This window comes from Euprymna scolopes, chromosome 45 (assembly GCF_053919585.1).
Source record: "Euprymna scolopes isolate OS-2025 chromosome 45, ASM5391958v1, whole genome shotgun sequence".
Lineage (NCBI taxonomy): Eukaryota > Metazoa > Mollusca > Cephalopoda > Sepiida > Sepiolidae > Euprymna > Euprymna scolopes.
This window is the reverse complement of record NC_136526.1, coordinates 20,349,136-20,367,299: the sequence shown is the minus strand read 5'-3', so window position 1 is coordinate 20,367,299 and position 18,164 is coordinate 20,349,136. Positions and strand designations below refer to the sequence as shown.

Genomic DNA, 18,164 nt, shown 5'->3' with positions numbered 1-18,164 from the left:
ATCATTTCTCTCAGATAGGTTCATAAGAGTAGTGGTTGATGGGCAGAAATAAGAAGCTAATAGTATTAATGCTAGAGTCCCTCAGGGGTCCATCCTGGATCCAACTCTCTTCCTAATCTACATCAATGATCTCCCAAATCACATCCTAAGATCATTTGTAGACATTTATGCTGATGACACTACCATCTATGGCAGCACATCAAAGTAAACGACCAAGTTCTCTCTGATTCTTTCTCCTCTGATCTTGAGCATGTGGTACAATGGGGGAAAGTGGCTGGTTACTTTTAATGCATCTAAAAACAAGCTTCTGTCCTTACATAACCAACGTTCTGATCTCCATCTAGCATCAATTAAAATGAACGGCTCTCGTCTTGGGGAGGTTCCATGCTTTGACAAGCTTCTGGGCTTGACCTTTACTCCTGATCTGAAATGGAATATGTACATCAAATCCATTGCCAAGGTCGCTGGAGAAAAGGTAGGATCCTTCTATCGATCCAGTAGATATCTACCTGCTGACGTAATTCTCTACCTATACAAGAACCAGGTACGCCTAAGGATGGAGTTCTGTTGCCACATCTGGGCAGGAGCTGCAAGAAGCAGCTTATCCTGTCTTGACAGAGTTCAAGATAGATTTCGTTGTCTTGTGGGGGGATGCCCTTTACTCTTCCCTGCAACCTCTTTCTCGCCTCTTTCTGATAGAAGAGACGTCTCTGCTTTATCGTTATTTTCATGGAAAGTGCTTCTCTGAGCTCTAATTTATGGTCCCCAGTCGCCAAACGTTCATGAGAGACACTCGTCTACCTGAAAACACTATCAATAATTCCCCCATTCTTTATCTATGCCTAAACGTAAACGTAGAGTCCATGAACAAATCTTCTTTCTTAGAATTACATGTGAAACTCTTTTCCATTTGTCTACTTTCCAACTGACTATAATATGATCGGCTTCAAGTCCAATGTAAACAAGTTCTTGATGAGCCGTTCCTCTTAAGTAATCCAGTTTACCAAATTTACACTTCTAACTATTACTACGATATTGTTATGATATTGTTATGGTATTGTCATGATAGTGTTATAATATTGTTATGATATTGTTATGGTATTGTTATGATATTGTTATAATATTGTTATGGTATTGTTATAATATTGTTATAATATTGTTATGGTATTGTTATGATATTTTTATGATATTGTTATAATATTGTTATGGTATTGTTATAATATTGTTATAATATTGTTATGATATTGTTATGATATTGTCCCTTTGACTACTGTTTACTCCTTAACCCTTATCCTCGAGTGGACTCTTGATAAATGGTGACTCATTTGAAAAAAATATTTTTTTCAAAACAAAAGCATGATTTAACGTTTTCAAATAAAGGTTTTAAAAAAGAAAAAAAAACAACAACTGCAAATATTTTAAAATATTCTAATTTGACAGTCGTATTAAGTATCTAAATAATTAAAAAATAATAATAAAAATTCCACCCATTTAATCTCTATCGCTACAATTATAGAAAAGTCACTTTGTGTGTGTGAGTTCCTCATAGGTTCCGAAACTGCTGAGCCTATCTTTTGCAATTTTCACACAAAGGTAATTTATATGTCTGGCAGTGTTCTTAGATATGTTTTGTATAGAAATTAATCCGATAAGTATCGAAAAATCCGACTTTATAAATAGTCTTTCTTATAGATAAAATAGAATTTTTACGGGGGAATATTTTATGTTATACCGGCCAAGGAAGATAATTCTAAGTAAATCAAGGGAGATTCAATTTTCAACAAATCATTTATTCTGAAAAAAAAACAACAAACAAACAAAAAACAAACAAACAAAAAAACAAGAACAAAATAAAACCAGAGTTATTGTCATCTGGAGGTATGACTTAGTGGTAGAGGATTCAACTACATATTGAATGGTCTCCAGTTCAAGCCTAGGTTTACTCACCATTTCATTTTATTTTTTTAATGAGTTCAATTTAAGATAAAAGAATAGATGCCATTTAAAATCGCTGCAAATCATAATCGATAAACATTAATCAGAAGAGACTTTTCCAGAGCATTCATTGTTAAGTCCAAAGATCAGCTGACATGATATTGTAAACAAACACAGACGAAATTTGATGGACAACATTATCATTATTATTATTATTATTATTATTTTTTTTTTGCATATTAGTCAACCGTAAAATTATTCCTCGTAATATATAATATTCAATAGATGATTAATATTATATTAATACATACGCAATCTGCATAAATTAAAATATTATGTTTAAGCGTATTGTATGACCAGGCAATGCCGGGCGTACAGTTAGTAATATTCTAAACATAATGTTATATTTTATTTGCGCATTTAAAAATGATATATACTAGAAGGAAGGCGCACTCGACTCTTCCTAGTCTTAAATATGATATTTTAATTTGTCCAGATTTCGTATATATAATTATTAAGTCGTGATTTCAAAATTAAAAAAAAACAAGTATTTGGGTGCAATCAGCTAGAATCGAAACCGAAAACAAAACTGTAGTATTCAAAGCTGGTGACGTTACTGTACCAATGTAATACGCATATGAAGTGGTTAAAAATTAATAATTAAAAATAAACTAAAATGAATGTACAAAATGTTTAAAGATTTTTTCAATTTTGATCCATTTTTACCCCTTAAAAATTATTTTAATCGGCTAAAGATCCATAAAAGAACGGTCCATAAAAAATCAAATAATTTTAGCCCCTCCCCCCACCCCTAGCGACGCTCTGCGACTTTTAGTTTTGGAGGAGATAGAGTTTGAAAATATGAAGATAGACAGACAGACATATATCCTTTTATATATTAGACTAGCGGGGGTACCTGGCGTTGCCCAGGTGTGGTGAGGTGTGTGTGTGTGTGTGTGGGGATAAATCAAAACAAAATGGAAAATATTTTCAATATTTGTCGTCCGAAGAGCTGAGCTTCAAAACGATACCGATTTCGTGAAAATCCGTCGCCTCTGTGGAAAGTTTTAGGCAGACATACAAACATACATAATGCATAGATACATTTAAACAGATTTTTTTGCCCTTTATATTGTAAATTATAAACTAGCGGGGGGTACCCGGCGTTGCCCGCGTGTTTGGAGGTGTGTGTGCTCGGGCGGGAGTGGGGGTGTTAATCAAAACATAAGAATAAGCGAAGTAAATATAAAAAAAAAACAAAAAAAAAACGTAAGGCAAACGAACGATGTTAAATGTAAAACTCGGACAAAACAAAAAAGAAAACAGAAAAACGAACGTTAAAACTTCTTTAAAATGTCTGAAAAGTCCCCCCCCCCAAAAAAAACACGTGAAAAATGGTTTCGGGGTGTACCCGTCGTTTTTTGTGTGTGTGTGTGGTCGAGCGGGTGTGGGGGGTTTTAATGAAAATCTAAGAATAAGCGAAGCAAAAAAAAAAAAAAAATAAATAATAAATAAGCGAAGCAAAAAGAAAAAAAAAAATAACGTAAGGCAAACGCGAAACAGAAAAACGAACGTTACGTGAAAAATGGCTTAAATAACCCTGTTTCAATATTAAAAATCAATATTAAAATTTAAAAAATAGAAAAAAAAAAGACATTTTATACCACGACTCGAACCCAAAACCTTTAGATAATGAGGCCGCACTCTAACAACTGAGCTAAGACGACGTCCATGAAATTAGGTCGTTTTTTAAATCTTTAAACTAAATCAGGTTCCGACGTTATTTGCGCATGCGTAGAACCGAACTCGTCATGAAAGGACGGTATTTTCTGACCCCCCCTCTAGAAACCTGCTGATTTCAGGGTGAAGAAATTAATGTTTTTGGCCAATTTTTCGATATTTATCGGGCGAAGGTTGGAAGTTTAAAATGATATCGATCTGGCAAAAATCCGTGCCCCGTGTGGAAAGTTTTTGCGAGACATACAAACACACATACATACAAACAAACATACATACATACATACACACATTTTCGCTTATATATATATAGATTAAATTAAAAAATAATAATTTGAAATATTATTGTTTTTTATTTGAATTAATCCAATAAATGTTTCTGTAATATTTTCTCTTGTGTTACTTCGTCTTTACTGAACTTGTTTCAAATTGCCATAAAATTTGGGTTTGTAAAATTATCAACATTTGGATTGTCTCCCTTTTTCCTTTTAATGCTTATCAAAACATTGCCAGCTGATGTCTATAAGAAAATCTGTTGCGTAATTGAAAAAACAATGGACAATTTAGTTGGTGTAATGGATCTGCTCTAAAAGATTTTAAGAACTTTCTAAAGTATCCATTATAAAATGTTTAGAGAATCCTGTTTGATGCAGGTAATTTTATTCATTTGAAATTGGATCATTTTAAATGATTCATATACAAAATAGATTCTTAAATATTTCAAATTTAAGAACTTCAAGCATAAGCTCCTTTACTAAAAAATAAATGGAGTCGACATTAAAACCAAAAAATAGATTGTGTTCTAACTATTTTTTTTTCCTCAAGATTTAGGTTCAAAACTTGATGACACTAAAAATAAAATTATTTAGTCATGAGAGCATGTTACCTCATGAATTAAGTGCTCCACTTAAAATTTCATGCTGATTTCAGTTTGACAAAATACACCTGAAGGTCAACAGTTATATAAACCAAAAGCTAAAAAAAAATACTTAAAATGAGAACAGTATAATCAATCTTCATCTCAAATTTTTAAACTGTTTTGTTTTCAAACATGTTAAATAGATTAAAAATTGTCAATTTTATAAATGTGCACATGCATGCACAATATCTTTACATAAAATAACTAGACTGTTTTCAGGTTTTCATTATCTCCAAAAAACATTTCTGAAAAATTGAATTGCTTTGCCTTTATAATTATAGGTTCCAGAGGACCTACACCACCGCCACCAAGTCGCAAGTCTCCAACCTCTGACCAAGGGACTCAAATGAATGCTGATGATGGCAAAGGATATTCTAACAAAGGACATCAGCAGCAGCTGTCGCCGGTTGATCGTCGTGATCAACGCAAAAATCAGAGGGATCAGCAGGGGAACCGTACCACAACTTTCACTCGTGGAAGAGGTGGCGGCGGCAGAGGAGGCAAGTATTTAATGTTGAAATTAGTGTGTGTTTTTTTTTTTAGTGGTATAATGAAATATATTGAATTTTAAAATTAAATCTTTAATACTTATCAAAACCTTGTCAGCTGATGTCAATATCAAATGCTATATTTAATATCTTGCACCCCAAAATACTTCCGGTTTGTTAAAGTGTACTAATGCCAAATTTTCTTTACAGCCCTCTCTTTAGCTATAGAAACTGTCAACTGTTAATTGTCAATCATTGTTGAACTCCTCATTAGTGAAGAAGCTTTTATTACAACACAAACACACACACACACAAATAAAATATGGTTACTTTTGGAGATAAGACAATTTTAATAAAATATAGATTGCTTTTTATTTTTTAATAAAAATTGATTATTTCGTAAACCATCGTAATTTGAAAGTAATTTGGAAGCCTTTTAATCTGGCTTTAGAATTTTTAGCAATGAATTAAGATTGAACGTTTGAGAAGCTATTCACAACTTTTCATTTTATAAAACGAAATTAGAAGACTACTACCTTAATAAAATTATTTTTATAAAAAATTGGTTCAATTAATAATTTCATAACCAAACAATATCGTAATTATGGAATTGAACTTTTAAAATCCTATGAAATAATTTAGTAAAAAAACAAACAAAACAGAACAGAACAGAAACACGCACATGACATAGGAACGAAAGGCATAACAAAAATTAAAATGAATCACTCCTGGACAACTTCAGGTACATTCAGCTATTTTTGCATCTGTTGTCTTAATCTATAATATAAATCTCACCTGTCTGTTTAAATGTATGTATGTATGTATGTATGTATGTATGTCTTGCAAAACTTTCGACAGAGGTGACGGATTTTCACGAGATCGATATAACTTTTAAGCTTGACTCTTCAGACGACAAATACCGAAAAATTAGTCCAAAATATTAATTCCTCCACCCTTAACTGAACACTTTTCTACGGGGAGGGGTCACTTTTTTCCCCGATATTTTCGAAAGTCATCGTCTCTTTTCCATTGTCTAGTTTTAATTTAAACCTACATCACTTCGGGTTCGGAGTCACTTTTTTTTTTCACTTTCTTTTCCTCCTTTTCGGTACAGGTTCGAGCCTGCCTGCCTACTACCATTTTTTTTTTCTTTTGCTCAACCAACACCTTTACACACACTTCCACTTTATTTTCCGCCTTGTGCCACGGGTTCGAACCTGCCTGTCTACTACAACTTTATTTTTGCTCAACACACACCTACAAACATCCAAGCAACGCCGGGCAACGCCGGGTAACGACGGGTACCCAGGCTAGTTCGGGATAAGTGTGAAAATCTTATTGGCATCCCCGTCAATTATATACAATTTATTTATCAGAATCAGCAATAACATGTTCCCCTCGGTCGCATAGTTTTGCAAGTATTTATAAGAAAGAGAATGCATTAAAGAATAGTTTCATGGCAATAAAAATCATAGGAGGAAATAATGTCTGGGATGATGGACTCATGACAACAGACAAGCTTCTACACTAAGAAAAGATACTACACTAAGAATAGTGCTCCCAAAGCTTCAACCGGAACTTATAAAGCTGTTTGAGCTGTATGTTCTTTAGCATGATAAAGAATGTTCTTTTGGGTAGTCTTGTAGAATGATAAAGTTCGTGTGGGTACCGCACGTGGAAATAAATGGTAGTTTGAAGAGAGCCATAGCTAGCTCGTTGTACTCACGTTCAGTCTGGGGCTGAAGCTCCAGGCGATGTGTGCTTCTGGGCAAAGCAACGAGAAAGAGAATGGTTTCAGATTTCACTTTTTATATACTCTGTCACGTGATAGAGAGCTGGCTTGTGATTGGACAAACCAGGGAGAAACTTGATTTCAAATCTCGTTGAGAGAAGTAGTTCAGCCTGTTTGTAGCAAGTTCGTTTGCTACAAAACATTGCCTTAAGGAGAAAACTTCATCACTTGCCTCATATTTAAAAATTTCGGAGATCAGTCATTTCCCTCTCAGTACAGACCAATCAGTATCCTGTGTGTCATGAGTAAATAACCTACTCAGTGACATGCAATATGGTTTCCTTTCTGCTATATCTACAGCTGATTTGCTAACTGTAATATCACAGAGAATTGTGACTCTCTCGATGAAGGCTTTGTATCTAGAGCAATAGCTCTTGACATATAAAAGAATATTGATAAGGCAAGATATAAAGATCTACTTCCCAATATTGCCAGGCATGGAATAGACGGAAATGTCCTATCAATTATTAAATTCTTTCTCTGTGATAGGCTTATAAGAGTAGTCGTCGATGAGCAAAAATCAGAAGTTCATAGTATCAATGCTGGTGTCCCTCAGGATTCCTTCCTGAGGGACACCATATATCTTTCTGATCTTCATCAATGATCTTCCAAATTACATTTTTAGATCATTCGTAGACATTTATGCAAACCATACCACAATCTATGGTAATACTTCAAATGCTGACAATGACCAAGACCTTACTGATCAAGACTCTTCTGATCTTGAGCACATGGCGTAATGGAGGAAAAAGTAGCTAGTTAATTTTGATGCAACCAAAACCAAGCTTCTCTCTTTTCATCACAATCGCTCTGACCTCATCAAAGCCTAATTAAAATGAATGGCTCTCATCTTAGGAAAGCACTATGCCTTGACAAGCTTCCAGGTCTGATTTGAAAGCTCCTGATTTGAAAATTGAACACATGCATCAAATCTGTTGCCAAGATCGCTGGAAAAATGGTTGGATCATTTTACTGCTCCAGTCGATATTTCACTGCCAATGCAATTTTCTATTAAAATGGAGTACTGTTGCTACATGTGGATAGGAGCTGCTCGGCACGCCCTTTCCTCCCTTGATAGAGTTCAAAACCAGCTTCAAAACCTTTTCTATTCCATGCAACTTCTTTCCTACAGAAGAGTCATTACGAGTCTCTGCTTTATCGTTATTTTCATGGCAAGTGCTCTTCTAGGCTCTAATCCATACTCTCCCCATGCAAAACTTTCACAAAAACACCCGACTAGCTACAACCCCTATCAACAATTCCCCCCACTCCATCTGTGTCTGAATTTAAACGCAGATTCCACGAACTAAGCTTATGTTCTAGAACTGTATACCTGTGGGACAGTATTCTGCTCGCCTGCTTTCTGACCGATTACAGTATGGTAGCTTTCAAGTCCAATGTAAACAAGTTCTTGTCTAACCGTCCCCTTAAATAATCAAATTCTACACAACTTACACCACTAATGATTACGACACTACCAACTTGCATTCATTAACCCTTATCTTCTAGTGGCCTCAGGACCTTGATAAGTGGTGTCTCTTTTGTAACAAAAAAGCAGATTCCTACTCCCGAAAACAAAACAAGGTAATCTCTAGGAGAATGGTATCATAATCACAGAACAGACACTATAGTACCCCCCGCCTCGAACTGGAAATTAAAGCTAGTATGTTAGTCTGAAATCGTACAGTAAACTTAATAGGACATGAAAAGATAGTACGCTGCAAGGAAGGTGGACTCTCTCTATCGTGCTAGAAAACTACTAACACCCGAAAGTATCTTGTACCTCTATAAGGCCACCATTCGCCCATGTATGGAGTATTACTGTCATATTTGGGCTGGTGCATCTGCTACTAGTCTCTCACTCCTTGACAAGGTTCAAAAGAGAGTTGCAAATCTGATAGGCCCTGAAGTGGTATCTAAGCTTCAGCCTCTGTCCCATCGACGAAACGACGAAACGTTGCATCCCTCTGCCTGTTCTACAAGTATTTTAATGATGAATGTTCTGACGAACTGCAAGCACTTGTGCCACCACGACGTGAACACCCTCGACAAACCCGAAGGGCTGCTAAATCCCACCCCCACACTGTAGAGATCCCTAGATGTAAAAGATCTTTCTACTCTAGTAGTTTCTTCCCCAGAACCGCCAGACTTTGGAATTCCATTCCAGGTCCCTACTTCCCCAACTGTACTAACGTGCAAAAGTTCAAGTGCAACGTGAACTGACATCTTGCTGCCCAAATCCCTACATAGTACCTCAGTAGTTGTTGCCCCTGATAGTAGCCCCCTACACCAAAGTGGCAATGTGCCTTGTTTGGGGTGAACATGTAATAAAAAAATAAAAATAAATAAACAATGGTAAATGTAGTCAAGTAATAGTATAGTGTCGGCTTCAGACAGACTTGCAGATACCAAATCCCCTTTAATAGTAAAAATAAATAGTACAATTAATGGAAGTAATACTAGTTTCAGTTTCAAACAGGTAAATATCACATTTCCATTAAAAATAGAAGTACAATCTATATATCGATAAAAGTGAGAATGCGTGGGGACACTTCTTAACCTATATACTCAACAGATATACAGGCTTTAAATTTGGTATATCGTGTATTCAGACAAGTGGAAAATTTTTTAATCGGTTTTCATTTGAAAAAAGGGCTGCTAAGGGGTCAACATTGAAAAATTGGCACGCGAAGGTGATTGGATTTTTATCTGCTTTCAACAGTTTCACGAATGTGAATGCGCGGTCATGAACCATGATAGTTTCTTCATGCTAAGTATAAGTTAATTTGAAAACATATTTTAAAGATCATGTCAGGTTAGTCTAATGGTTATCGTACGTAGGTTTTTGTCTCAATATCAGCTCGAGAATATATTTGTACTTACAAGAAGTTTACTTTTGTTTATTTATTTGCGGACTATTTTTCACATCTTCATAGTTGTTTCCCAACGTTTCGGTCAACTATTCTTCTGACCTTCGTCAGGAGGTAAACCATAATGGGATAAGAATGCTGAGTTTCTTAACTGCATCCTCAGCAATTGCTGCCTTTCATAGTTGTTGTCACTACGTTTTGGCCAACTAAGCCTCTGTCCGGCTTTGGGTAGGATTGAAACCGCTATCTTCAGACAATTCTTACCTAGAACCGTAGAGATAAATCTTTTCTACCCAGTGTACCAAGGGCGATCAAGGTTGGATATTTTGGTCTTATATATGCATGTTTTTCGTTCTTATCTTATCTTCCATCATCGAGTCCGAACCGAATGTATAAATTGCTCATCTCAAAAGGATACCAATAATAAAAAATAAAGAAGTGAAGTGTTTAGAAAAAAACATAATACTCGCACATCTCAGTTTCCTTCGTTTTTAGTCGTGTGCAAACGACTATAAGTCACTCCGTCGGTCCATTCGTCTGTCAGTCGGTCGGTCTGTCGGTAACACTTTTGTGCTTGGCCTTTTTAGTTAAGATCAAAGGTCTGTTGTTAATACATGCTGGTCTTTACTTTTTTGGGCCTTTTGGCCAAGATCAAGGTGTAGTATCTGTTCCGGCAGATGCTGCACTTAAGATAATTTGTACCAGTCAATGGAGGGGAAACCCTCTATACTGGGAACCGCCTGGGTAATACCTAGGAGGTCCACCCTCCCAGGCCTTGCCACCGGGCTTTCCGGTGGGGCAAGTTTATTGCTTGCTGCCTGAGGCGCCCCGACCGGGGAATGCCGACGGGGTTACTCAGGCAATTTTTAAAATTGCAGGAGTGCCCCTCCTTTAGGGGAGCCTGCGGGGTTCCCACTTTCCGGCCTTGTGCCACATAATGCTGATGTGGGCAGCATTTAAATAAAAACCCTCTATACTGGGACAATTATTATTTTTGGTAACCAGAGTGCCCCCTTTTTGCCTACTTTTAGGGGAGCTGGTTTTTACCTCACATTAAAAACGGCCTTGTGCCTAATTTGCTCAGTGGGGGAGCAAATAAACACCATCTGTTCTTACTACATGTTGTACTTATGTTTGTAACTTTGTGATATAAAGTGGGAGATCACTTTTATGCATTAATTTAATGTAAAATGATCACCCCCTTCACAACCAGTCAGTCTTAAAGCCATTCAAGTCATTCTCCAGATCATTCAAGTTGTTTTTGAAGGATTCCAGTTATTTTTTAAGTATTCAAGTCATTCTTAAGGTCATTCAATTCATCGTTAAGTTCATTAAAGTCATTCTAAGTCATTTACTTTTTATTTAAGTCATTTCAGCCCATTTTTCGGTCATTTTAGTTTATCTTTAAGAATTTCATGTCAATCCTACATTCACGCATTCATTCATTACACGAGAGCATGCGACTAATGGCTATCTGCCTTGTTAAAGGAGATTTAACGTCATATTTAATGCCTACAGTATTTCCATTCATAATAAATAAGAATTCTGCATTAATTTAGATATAATATTTGTGTATATTACACCAGGGTGACGCTCGGCGGCCTGCTAGCAGTACAATAAATGGAAGCAGAAGCATAGTTTCAGCTTCTGACAAATAAATATGAAGTTTCTATTAATCGTAGATGAAATAGACATGAACAATTTTTCAGTAATAAATAATAGACGCACAATACCAAGTAGTCCAACTAGACAATTAAATAACTTTTCTACTTTTTGACTGCTCATGCTCTGACAAACTACAAGCCCTTGTATTTCCTCGACGTACATACTCCTAACAAACCTGACAAGCAGCAAAGTTCCACCCCTACACAGTAGAAATCACTAGATGTAAGAAAGCCTTCTACTTTAATAATTTCTTCCCTAGAACTGCTAGACTTTGGAATTCCCTTCCAGGTTCCTGCTTCCCTAACTGTACTGACATGCAGAAGTCAAAGTGTAATGTGAACAGACATGTTGCTGCTCAACTCCCTATATAGTATCCATGCAACTTATGTCCTTGATAATAGCCCTCTACACTGTGCCCTGTTCTGGTTGAATTTGTAATAAAAACATTATGAGTACAGTCTAAGTTTCTTTCACAAAAGCCTTAGAAATACACAAGAAAAAAGGGTGTCATCGATAAATCCATTTTGAAAAACCCAGCCCATTGTCCTTACAGCATTTTTAATCTCCCACCTCCGATTCATCGTTTATAGGCGCTAAATAACCCCTTTTCCAGGTCATAGTTGTTTCCTTATTTTTGGTCAACAGCCATCGATTTGTGGGTGTCATCAATCCGACACTCTGAAGGTGTTTGGATTGCCCCAAGACTTTCACTTCTTTTAGATTCGTCATCGGGATTAATGTCGACTTGTTTTATTCGGTCAAACAAAGGATTTTCTTGCACACAAAAGAACGTCCTTTATTTGCATCAAGGCATTATTTTCCATTGAAAAGCTGATAACGAGTTGCTATGGGCTGCAGAAGCAATTGAAGGGGCATCAGTAAAAATTGATGTTAGTTTGTGGACTGCATAGCAAAGTTAGGTGCTGGCTGTGTAAATTGTATAAGGTTTGAAATGAAAATTCTACGTTAGTTGAACAAATGCAATTTTACATTAGAAGTGATATGTTAGGTTAATGCATGTTTATAGTTAATTTTTGCAAAATGTGTGATATCACTTTTGTGTTATTTTACTTCAATCGAAATTTTCAGAAATCAAGGAACCCTTTCTTGGGGCTAATTCCTGGATACATAAATATTTGAATGTTCTATTAAAGTCTTCCTTTACAAGGGGCGTACATGAGTAATGCCCCTGACCCACTTCCAGTTGGCTGATCTAGCTGGAAGTTTGCATGTGCAATGATTTATATCTCTACGGGTTATGTGGCAAATTACAGCTCTGAACTAATTGTGGTTTCTGTTTTACAGGTGTTTGAACTGAGTCAGGTGTGAAATGGAGCCTGTTGAATGTCAAGCAGTGATCCGGTTTTTGTATTTGAAAGGACGCACATCACAGGAGACTTTTGATGAAATGAAAGAAACTTATGGTGATAATGCCCAATCATATAACCTTGTAAAACGCTGGCATCGTGAATTCAAACATGGCCGGAAGTCTGTGGAAACAGCTCCCAGACCTGGTCGCCCCCCTTCTGCCATTGATGAGGCATCTGTCCGTCAAGTTGAGGCTGCCATTTTGGAAGATTGCCGCATTACTATTCGCCAAATAGCCGAAGATATCAAGATTAGTACAGGGTCTGTGGAAACTATAATTCATGACCATTTGCATATGTATAAGGTGTCTGCCAGATGGATTCCCAGGTTGCTCACACCATTCCAGAAGCGAGAACGCATCGAGTTTTTCAAAAGACTGATTACACAGGATGAAACCTGGTTCCATTACTATGATCGAGAGACCAAAGCCTAATCAATGCAGTGGAAGTATTTGGACTCACCACCTCCAAAGAAAGCAAGGGTGCAGCCCTCCGCTGGTAAGGTCATGCTCACAGTCTTCTGGGACCAGGACAGAGTAGTGATGACAGATTTTCTGGCAAAGGGTACCACAATTACAGGAGCCTATTATGCTTCACTTTTGAGGAAATTAAGGAAAGCTATCAAAATCAAGAGGTGGGGCAAGATCAGCAAAGGTACCCTCCTCCTGCAGGACAACGCCCCGGTTCACAACTCGCATGTCGCCAGATCAGAAGCATGGGCGTGGTTATGAAATCCTATACCATCCTCCCTACTCTTCTGACCTTGCACCCTCTGACTTTCACCTCTTACCAGCCATGAAGTTGTTTTTGAAAGGAAAGCATTTCCCAGATGATGCAGCCTTGATTTCTGAAGTTGCGTCATGGTTGGAGGACCAATCTGGGGTGTTCTACAAAAACAGTCTCCAGAGCTGCATCAAACGATGGGAGAAATGCATAACTCTGGGTGTTTCCTATGTAGAGAAAGACTAATAACTGTGCCAAGTTTCGTTGCGCTACTGCTATGGGAAGTGGGTCAGGGGCATTACTTATTGCACGCCCCTTATACATCTAAAGTATTGAGTTAATACAGAATAGTTTACCAATTAACTGTTTATCCTTCAAACACTACCATGTTTGAATATTTGGTTAAATGGTAGTTTTAGTCATTTAAAGCTTCACCGTTCACTCATTTTTCGACCAGATTTCCAAAAATTATTACAGTTTATAAATCACCTTCTCAGCGATATTGTGAAAAAAATTTCAATTTTCGTTCAGTAAAACAAAAGTTATGATGAATTTACTGGTGTTCAAAATCGTAAAAAAATATATGAGCGAAGTTTTTTATGAATGGTTTCCATAGCAACAACGTCGCTTCAACGATTACTGTTTCTACCAATTCACCGCTCTCGCGAAAAGAGAAGTGACAATTGAAACAGAGAGAATGAAAGAATGAAAGGGAGATAATTGGGGGATTTTATTCAAAGCAAACGAGTGTCGTACATTGTTATTACATTTGTGTACGTTATGTTTATGGGGACATTAAATAAGATTGAAATTAAACAAAGAACAACTGAATTTACTGGAAGCCTGGAAAATCAGGAAATCTACAACAGTTTAGTAAATAATGGGCAGTCAACAATTCCCCCACTAACCAACAATCACGAGGTTGTTTGCTCAGCAACCGACAAGGCTAACATTCTTGCCAGTCGGTTTGCCTCAAGCTCCACACTGAACCCTCTCAACCATCCACTACCTGACTTTCCTCTGCGGACAGACACCACGTTAGACGATCTGGAAATCACCCATGGTCAGGTGCATATTTTAGAAATTCCAATCAACAAATCTTTGTAAAATTTTAACTGTCTTTTCAAGTGCATTTTTTAAAATCTCTTTTGCCTTTAATTCACCGGGTATTTTAGCCAAGTTGATTTTAAAGTTCTTTTTCATGATCAGTCTAAGTGTGAATGCGCGCGCGCGTGTGTGTGTCATACATATATTTCGACATACCTTTCTTCTGCGTCGTTGGTCCTCTGTCTTTTGGTCCACCTGAGAACTTCATCTGTTCTTTGATGGAAGCTGGAACCTGTTGGGCGAAAGCATTTCAAACTCCAAGACGATGATTGATTTTATATAGTTTTTTTTCCACTTCCCAGGTGTTGTTTGCAGAAGAAATGGAAAGTGAATATCTCTGGCCTTTGGGGTTTTCAGTCGCCATTTTGAGCCACGTCAGCTCCCTATCTGCTCTGCTTGATGTCCGAATTCCAATTTCAACTCTATGTACTGCTAACTAGAACACATGTCAGACAGACACGTCCTTCCAGTCAACTATTTTAGAGCTTCTGCTGCAACGTGTCCAGTTTACAGTTTTGACAACTTTATCAAAATATAATTCCATATATCTTGTTTACTTCCAATTATCCAAGATAGATAGATAGATAGATAGATAGATAGATAGATAGATAGATAGATGGATAGATAGACATAGATATATAGATAAACACATATATAAATAGATACACCGATAATTAGATAATTTACTTTTCTGCTCGCCAACTATACAACAAATTTGGTTATTCTCAAAACGCAGTGAGAACGAAAAAGACATATCCTTGATCAGTCAATATGAAATAAAGAAAAGATTAACTGAAGAAGATGGTTGCAAGACCATTGCGATTTTACGAAGCTGTAAATATTTTAGTTTTAGCAAAACATATAAAGTGAGGACAGTTGCCACTCAAAAACTCTTTCCTTCTTTGACAGAGTACAATAAGTACCTCCAACGCACGCTACAGATTTAATCCTTCTACATGTAACACGATGTAACTGTAATTTAATTTAATATCATCATCATAAATTTTTAAAAGAAGAAGCTTCAGACAAACTGCTAATATTTTAATTTTTTTTACAGCATACGAAAATCGGTTTTACTAAATATGTACGATCAAAATTATTCCCAATCATTGTACGACTGACTGCTTCTGCTGTTTGTCATATAGAAACAACGTGTGAAGGTGCTTGAATCAGCAGGAGCCAAATCAGACAACTTAGTCGTGCCGGATTTTGATCGTACATAAGGAGGTTTACTAAAATTGTACGACTAAATTGTACAATTATTTGCTCCTGCTGCTGTTTTGCTGTTACAGCAACTTTTACACGGATGAGCTACTGGGTTCGTCAATGAAAAAATATCTTTCATTATTAAAATACACAATACAACGAATTTTCTTGGTTCGCTTGCATCTTCGCAGTTGGCTTAAAAGTCAACACCAAAGTGTACCTGGATGTGTTGAAGGGTGTGGTGATCTGATGCAATGGGTGTGGCAGCAGGAATCGGCACCGACCCATAAGTCGAAATAGACCCAAGCTTGGCTTCAGAAGGAGTGCTATGACCTTGTACCCTTCTCTCCCTGCTCCCTCCTTCTCCGACTTGAACCCGCTGGACTACTTCGTTTGATCATACGTCGAGCACATCATCAACATCACCTCCCACAACACTAAAGCCAGCCTGATCGCTGCAATCAGATGAGTATTCGCCGGCTGGCGCTCATGGAAAAGTCATGCTCCCAGTTCCGGACGAGTATCGAAGTAGTGATTGAGGCTGAAGGCAGCTACATTGAATAGATGTCAGCTCTCCAACATAATCAAATTACCTGAATTGATTTTTTAAATAAAAGTTTAAAAATAAAGTTGTAGTGTTGCTTTCTTTATGGGGTACAAATCTATCGTTCCACCCTGCGTGTATATATATATATATATATATATATATATATATATATATATATATTGTATGTCAGGTCATGTCATATGCTACTGGTACCATGTAACCCAGTACTACCTGCCTCATGGTCAGGTCACCGGCAACTAAACTGGTTCCCCCACCAGACTTGTTTGATGAGGAGGGCGGCTAGTCTCCCTGAAGGATTAAAAACAAGACCTTCCAAAGGGTGAATGAACTTTTTCTGGTTCAACGGACAACTAGCACCGTGTATATTTGTGTGTGTATATGTGTATTGGGGTGGAGAGGGCTCCCGTAAGCCGTGGTGAAGGCAACCTTTCTAGGAGAAGCAAATCTCTGATTTAAAAAAAACATAAAGCGGGAGACCAGTACCCGCATTAAGCTGGTCTGCAGTTTAATTTGTTGCTGGCTATCTTGCTCTTGCTTGTTGATGGATCTCAACATTTTGAACCGAGAGAGAGACTTAGCTGTCGTACAAAGCTAAGACTCTGTAACATCATCTTTGTATAGATACTCCCTCAGGCATTTGGGCTCATGGATTTTAAATGTCTGAGGGAGTGGCACTCGTCTGACAGGACGTTGCAATTATCATATATATATATATATATATATATATATATATATATATAAATAAATGGAAATTTGGAATCAAATTTAGTAAATTAAAAACTACAAAAAATTTATTATTCGACAAGGAATACAAAATTTTAAGTTTTTTTTCCTTAATCCATGGATTTTCAATAAATGGCTCATATCATGAGAGGAAATGTTTTAGCGAAATAATAATGATGTCTGATGAGATGAGCCATTTATTGAAAATCCATGGATTAAGGAAAAAACTTAAAATTTTGTATTTCTTTTCGAATATAAAGTTTATAGTAAATATTTTAATTTACTGAATTTAATTCTAAAATATAATTTATATTATTGCGCTATCTCGTACATTGAGCTTCCGTATCTAGTTTGGATTGTCTTATAAATATTGATACTAAGATTCATATGGACGTTTTACAATATTATACAAGCTGTAATCTGAAAGTATTTCAAAATATTCAGTTAATTAATATATATATATATATATATATATATATATATATATATTGTACATAGGCATTACCACTTATCAAGGCCCAAAGACCACTCGAGGATAAGGGTTAAGCGTGTACAGTAGTCAATTGAACAATATAGTAATTGTTAGTAATGGAAATTCAGTAAATTTTTAACTTACATGGAACGGCTCATAAAGAACTTGTTTTTATATATATACTAGCCTTTCAGCTCGGCGTTGCCCCGGAGTTTGGAGGTCTATGCTGAGCAAAAAAAAAAAAAAAAGTGATAGTAGGAAGGCAGGCTCGAACCTGTACCGCGAAAGAAGAAAAGAACAGGTAAAAAAAACCTTACGTCTTTGCTGTTACGACCACCGTCGAACCGGAAGTGATGTAGGTTTAAATTAAGGCTAGACAATCGAAAAAAAGAGAATGACTCTAAAAAATATCGGCGAAAAAGCGGCCCCTCCCCCGTTGAAAAGTGTCCAGTTAAAGGTGAAGATATTAATGTTTTAAGCCAATTTTTCGATATTTGTCGTCTGAAAGGTCGAACTTCAAAGCGATACTGATTTTGATAAAATCCGTCGCCTCTGTGGAAAGTTTTAGGCAGACATGCAAACATACATAGGG

General features: G+C 36.7%; 1 pseudogene; it reads left to right on the top strand.

Moving 5' to 3' along the window:
- The first annotated feature begins 10,365 nt into the window (after positions 1 to 10,365).
- Positions 10,366 to 10,510, top strand: LOC145269963 (U2 spliceosomal RNA; annotated as a pseudogene).
- The last annotated feature ends 7,654 nt before the right edge of the window (positions 10,511 to 18,164 follow it).